At 38.2% G+C, this 5,901-nt stretch overlaps 1 protein-coding gene across 1 annotated transcript in view; it reads right to left on the minus strand.

Moving 5' to 3' along the window:
• The window catches only part of LOC139133513 (orexin/Hypocretin receptor type 1-like), a 54,110-nt gene extending 49,097 nt beyond the window's left edge, over positions 1–5,013 (minus strand). Inside the window, exon 1 of the mRNA XM_070700151.1 lies at positions 4,694–5,013. The gene's annotated coding sequence lies outside the window, so the exon portion shown is untranslated. The remainder of the gene's footprint in view (positions 1–4,693) is intronic.
• Between the last annotated feature and the right edge of the window lie 888 nt (positions 5,014–5,901).

The raw sequence follows: 5,901 nt of genomic DNA on the forward strand, positions 1-5,901 counted from the left end.
GATTTTGTACTGCCTGAGGATAGGAAGTTTTGTCTTTAATTCAGTCCCCCCTAGCTGCTTTTCGTTGCTTAATGACAAGCAAAGACTTGTCACGAAGACGCCAACCAATAACAAATGCTGGACTATTTGCCTTTGAGTATCATTTTTGTTCTTCGCTCATGGAAGGCAATTTACCAATGCACAAACCAGACGTTTTAGACTTTCCTTATCATCTAGAACCTACCTTTTTTATTCAAATTTTGGAAGTTCTGGTGGTGCCATACATACAAAAGAGCAGCGACATGCTAGACGGTTCGAAATAATAGATAATAGGGGATGGAGAGGTTCATAATTGAATTTAACCGTGAAGCAGTAAATCACATCAATTGTTTGGTTAAATCAGATATATCATACAAAATTTCACACAACATTCCACTCATGAAAAGTCCACCGCGTATTGATACAATCTCATAAAGTGGTGAACGTGATGACAGGGCGAATAACTCCCTTCTTCCTCTTAGATGCACTTTCCACAGCTGTTCACAGGGGAATGTTATATTGCGTCGTTATCGCTTCTGAAATCGAGTTTTTTTTAACTATCCTGGACAGGTCAAATCCTTATGATATACACTAACGCTTCCCAGGCCACTCGTAAGGGATGTTGAATGCGTGGTGGCCATACATGTGTGATGTAAAAGCCTTAAGTCTTCGCGACAGTACAGCACCTTTTGATTTAAAACCGTAAGTCTGTGTGACTCGCTTTCTTATCTTTGACGCATTCGTGTCCTGTTTTGTTCGTGTTGCGTCTTCCGTCAATTGCCTGTTGTTGTTTTTTTTTTTGTTTATGAATATATAAGTACGTGACTACGATTGAAATTGTTGGAATTCAAATCGGTTCTTTTTCATTCTCCTAACGTCGCAGTTTGAGGGATTTTTTTATATTTCTGATTTCTACTAGTTAGAAGGGCTTGGTAAGAATACGGTCAACATGGTGACATATACATTTTTACATAGTCCTTTTTTAGAGCCCCTCACTTGGTCCAGAAAAATGAGAACAAAATAATTTGTGTTTTTATCTCCATTTCGGCAATCAAAATAAGATCTTACGAAGAGTATGTGACGTCGTCGTTGACTTTGTAGAAGAAAACTGACACGTGTGTTTCCTTTATGATAACCCCCCCCCCCGACCATTTCAGCTTATATTTATGGTAGAACGCGCCTCGGGGACAGACATTCGGATCTAAAACTTTTAAAATTCCTTTTTGATATACCACTTGTGGGAGTTCATTTTGGTGTAAGAAAACTTTTCACAGGTTTAGTTTTTCGAAATCGAAAATTTTAGTTTTTCTCCACAGAGTTAACACAGGAATGGCGACCATTTTGGATTTTAAATAAAGACAAATCTTCGGCTATTTATGTCCCTAGTACCAAAATTTGCACGGGGACCCCTGATTTTTATTCTTGATTTAGTAAAAGAATGGCTGAAAGTTTCATTAAGGTAGTATGCACCTCCAAAGTGAAAGACTTAAACTTTTACTCTAACTTTCCTCAAGGAATCTTTCAATCATTCTCTTTCAAAATCAAGAATAAAAATAGGGGGTCACCGTGCACATTTTGGTACTTGAGAAACTAATTACTTAAGATTTACCGATATTAGAAATTCAAATTGGCCGCCATCCCTGTGTTAACTCGATGGAGAAAAATAAAAATTTTTGAATTTCGAAAAACTAAGCCAGTGAAAACTTTTCTTTCACCAAGAGCTTTAAAATGAACCTCCACATGTGGTATATCAGAAGAGAATTGTAAAAGTTTGAGAGTCCGAATGTCTGTCCCCGAGGTGCGTTCTACCTTAAGGAAAGTTTGAGCAAAAGTTTAAGTCTTTCACTTTCGAGGTGTATACTACCTTAAATGAAGTCATTCGCAACATATAATCGTTGGTGGAAAACAGAGCACAGTAGACCCAAACATACATCTGGGATATAGAGAGTAAATTAAGATGACAATTTTGAAGTTAATGACTATTTTGTGGTCGGTATCTGTCACGAGATGATGTGTGCTGGGTGATAATTGCATGAGTGAGCGGCGTTTATTAACGTTTGGCCAACAAAGTTAGTAATTTTTACTTTTCGAAGGCATTGCAGCTTCAGATTATTATCTTGTATCCTTGAAGGGAAGGAAATCAAGCAACTCGTCACATGCATAAAGAAACGAAGTTTTATTCTGAATTCCACTGCTGTTTTGCGGCAGTAAAATTTTACTATCTCATGATGGGGCAATTTGTGTGATATTGCTTTACTATCAGCAAACACCATTGTCATAATGGATTAAAAACACGCATACACACCTAGCAACGCAAGGCAAACGTGCATGTGAATGAATGCATGTTTACATACATACATACATACATACATACATACATACATACATACATACATACATACATACATACATACATACATACATACATACATACATACATACATACATACATACATACATACATACATACATACATACATACATACATACATACATACATACATAGAAATATTTTATGTAAAAACGTCGTGCAGATAGACGGCATGATACCGCGTACTATATAAACTTTTTCATTTGGTTTCGATCAAAGGTTAGAAATTGTCTCATTTGAAATTCACGATGTTGAATTTGTCTAGATTTCAATACTCGATGCTCATGCTTGCTGACAAATAGTACTAATTCAATGATGACACCAGAACACGTCCTCAGCCAAGCCAATTAGCAGTCCGTTCTACTGTTTTCAACAAGTCCATTCCAAAGAAAATTACCTTTACAAACTAAATGGCCTGTTAACGAGATGATATTGTACACACAGCAACGACGTCATATGCAATGTAATGGGATATTCGAAAATGAATATAAAAAAGGTTCTTCAAACCTCTATACAATTAACCCTTCTTTATCATCGATATCCCATTAACCTCCTTGTCGCACGAATCGCGATGATAAACGCCAGATATGTCAGTTAAGTAAACTAGATGAGTCTTTTTAACGTAAATCAATTGAGTAACAGGGTAAAAAGGATCGAGGTTCGGGTCTCTTTGCTTACTACTCCAACTTGCTCTGCTTGTCTGTTTTGTGGCAGTATAGCTGTGCGAATATGATTTATTTAGCGTTTGTGATCGTCATTGATCGTCGAGAGCCACTTCAGCTGCTTGTTGGAATAATCGGGATGTTCATCTGCAAAGATGCTATAATGCCTCGCAATCACCTGAAACCACTTGATTTTGTAAATATGTTGGGCTTGATAACCATGAGCTCTGGTATACGGCATCACGGTCCTGACTTTTGAACTGCCTGCAGTGTGTTGCCACTTTATGCAAAAATATCAAGAGCAGGAATCATCAAGATCAGGTTTTCAAAATGATTGCTTTTCCTGGTTTCACAACATATGCGGTTTCTAACTCCAGTGACGCATACCGGGTGTTGTCTAGAAACAGACAGTAGTAGATAGAAGATAGGCATTCAACCATCCTAGATAGAATCCTGTCAAGTCCAATTCTTAAAGGTTATTGTAAATTTCTCATAAGTTCGAGCACGATTTTCGTAAATCTATTTATTTTTTAATCACCTTCAAACATAACACATAATGAATATAATGACCTTCCCCATCTTGTATCGAAATGTCAAATACCGCTTCATTTTTCTCCTTTCAATCAATGAATACAAATGAACTTTCAGTTCTTTTAAGTTAGGAAGATGTAAGCCTACTTGAGATGCATTGAACATAAGATATAGTTAAACAACAATTCTGAATTTCCGTGTTTTTTACAAATATGTCAGTGCATTATGTTCGATAGCGTCTTGTAAGTTTTTTTTTCTGTCTGTGGGAAATCTAAATCACCCATGTCTGTTGCCTGGCAAGTCACATCTGCTGATAATGGGGCCTTTAGCGGAATCCAATCGGCCTGCTTACGTCGACGAATAGACACAAAGTGTATTTTATCACGTGTAAACCCGTCCTTAAACAACTTGGTAAATCGCCCGAGAAAGGAAACGAATTCAATTACGGAGAAAATTGTTGTTTCTGCAGGATGAAACCAAAACAGGCGCCGCGGGTTTTCTATAGTCGCATACACGCCGCACAGTTTCAACTGTCGCGTCTAAGTCCAAGACAATAGAAATTGACAGATCTTACTCAATTCGAAAATCACTTTCTCTCCAACCACATGTCAACTGGCGACGGCTGCCATTAAACTCTTTAAATATCTGCCCATGTCATTCTAAAGTTTCTTTCTCGCAAGACAAAATGTACAATTTGGCGTAAAAGAAATTCAGTTCCCGACCACTGGGGAATATTTCCACTAGATTATGTACTTGTGGGCGTCTTTTTGAAAATCAGTCTTTGCTTCAATTTTCTATTCTTAATATGAGAAGCCTGCATTTTTCGGATTCCAAATCCAAGAAAACTAGGATTGAGTATCCCAAGTTGTAAATCCTCACTACAAAATAGAAGCAAATTTTTTGAAATATTTTCGATCATCCTTAATTGAAAATTAATGTTTTGATACGTATTCTAAATAACCTAGATTGTTTTGTGAATTGGAAACTCTAGCCGATGAAAAATAGCGCACTGATATTCCATATCAAGGGTACTAAAAGAGGACGAAAACGTTTTTGTGAAACAACGAATAATATTAGTAACGAGGGAGACAAGAGAAATAAAACACCATACCTGTAAAGATGTTGTCAGTCAGAACACACTCTTCAGTCGTCAGAACTTGGCTTGTGGATGCAACGAACAACGCTCTTCACCGGCACTGAACGATGTCTCGAGAATGAAGCTACTTTACAAACTGCTAACATGCATTTCGTTTCTGTTTAACGTTCTATCAACCGAGCTCCTTAACTCGGGAACTTTTTTAAAAACCTCTCCGGGCAGGAGGACCCCTCAGGTTGGTGCACCTCTCGCCCCGTGTAAATGTGCAGCCGGGGCTTACCAGCGGAGCGTGACTCTCTCTCTCTCTCACTGAACGCCAAATGTCAAACCAGCCTGAAGTGAAGTATAGCAACCCAGATGTAAATGTTCCACAAGAAAGGAGAAATCAGTAATCAGGGATTTTATGTTTGTGTAGCTGGTCATCCAGTTATCATAGTGCCTATAATACTCTGATAAATGCGATTGACGTCCTGACCATGTGTAAGCAAGCCTTCGCTTCTACTCTGAGGCTTCAGGTATAAGGCAACAGAATTTGTGAGATGGTGATAGTTTTGAATAACCGATACTCTTCTCCCTAGATAGAAATAATTGATTCATAATACTTCTCTGTTATCCGTATTTACAATATTTTGATGTAGTTTGCCGATTCGATGTCATTCTCAAATGAACGTGTCTGTGTCAAATCTGAGTCCAATTCGATAAGACTCTAAGATGACGACAGCGGAGACGTTGCAACGTTCAGAGGGCTTTGACGTTGCCATGGTTTTCAGTGAAGCCATAAGGGAATGCGGATAAGAGTGTGCGTAGTTGAACAATTCGCTTCCCTTGGCATCGTTACATTGATTTGTTGATCAATAAAATGCGTAATCATCGCGCACCAAGGTGTATATAGTTGACGTTTTCTTCCTCTTGTCTTACAGTGGTTTGCGTTGAGCCCTTGGCGATAAGTGATAAACGACATACCGTCCAAATCGCAGAATTACAACACTGTCAGGCGTAATTATCGTCTAGGCGGTAATATCAGTCAATAATAAAGAAATAAATGAACTCTCTGAAAGTCAAAATATTGTCTAGGAGGAAGTCAAGCGCAAGCATAGCGGAAACAGCACCACGATTAATCCAAACACGTCCTTCTCTGTCCATCATTTGTAAACATTGTTTGTGTGGAACTGGTGTTGTTTTGACTTTGTCTGTACTCCTACCAGTCAGTGTTTCAACTTTCG

The sequence above is a fragment of the Ptychodera flava genome, chromosome 5 (genome assembly GCF_041260155.1).
Source record: "Ptychodera flava strain L36383 chromosome 5, AS_Pfla_20210202, whole genome shotgun sequence".
Classification (NCBI taxonomy): Eukaryota; Metazoa; Hemichordata; class Enteropneusta; family Ptychoderidae; genus Ptychodera; species Ptychodera flava.